Consider the following 899-nt stretch of genomic DNA (forward strand, 5'->3'; position numbering starts at 1 on the left):
TTAGTTAAATGAAACAATATTCATTACCATCTGTAAACCACTCTGTATAAAACCATTAAAATGACCTAATTTTACCATTTATGTATGGCAGGGCAACAAAATTGAATTTTGGATATAAATTACAATCTGGTTTATACTGAGAAAATGTAGACTCTGAAAATTCAATATAGCTGTGATTGAAAGGAAGGATGCATACCAAAGTAGAAGAAGTAGTATAGGGGATCCTCATGGGGCCCACCATGCAAAAGTATAGGAGAGTGGGGGTAATAGGAAGAAAGCCGGAGATTGAGTGAATGCTTTGTCTGGAATGCTGTCAAAAGCAATGGCCACAACTTTATTTATTTATTTTATTTTATTTATTTATTTATTAAATTTATATACCGCCCTATCTCCCTTACGGGACTCAGGGCGGTGAACAGGCGATACTAAAAACCACAATAATAAATAAATAGTTTCTGTGCTAAAATCGAATTAAATAACAGGCCTGTTCTAAAAACACCCCATACAAACCCCCACTAAAACATAATCAAACTACGCCAGGCCGGCCGCACGGAATAGATGGGCCTTCAGGGCTCGGCGAAAAAGGCGCAGGTCCGCAACTGTACGTAGGTCGGGGGGTAGGTCATTCCAGAGGGCAGGAGCTGCCACAGAGAAGGCTCTCCCCCTGGGGGTCGCCAGCCGGCATTGTCTGGCCGACGGTACTCTAAGGAGGCCCTCTCTGTGGGAGCGGACTGGTCGAAGGGAGGTGTTTGGTAGGAGGCGGTCTTGCAAATACCTAGGTCCATTGCCATGGAGCGCTTTAAAAGTTGTTACTAACACCTTGAAGCGCACTCGGAAGGCCACCGGCAGCCAGTGCAGCTCGCGCAGGAGAGGTGTTACATGGGAGCATCTAGAGGCCC

This window comes from Protobothrops mucrosquamatus, unplaced genomic scaffold (assembly GCF_001527695.2).
Source record: "Protobothrops mucrosquamatus isolate PMUCROS unplaced genomic scaffold, P.Mucros_1.0 scaffold1644, whole genome shotgun sequence".
NCBI classification, from domain to species: domain Eukaryota; kingdom Metazoa; phylum Chordata; class Lepidosauria; order Squamata; family Viperidae; genus Protobothrops; species Protobothrops mucrosquamatus.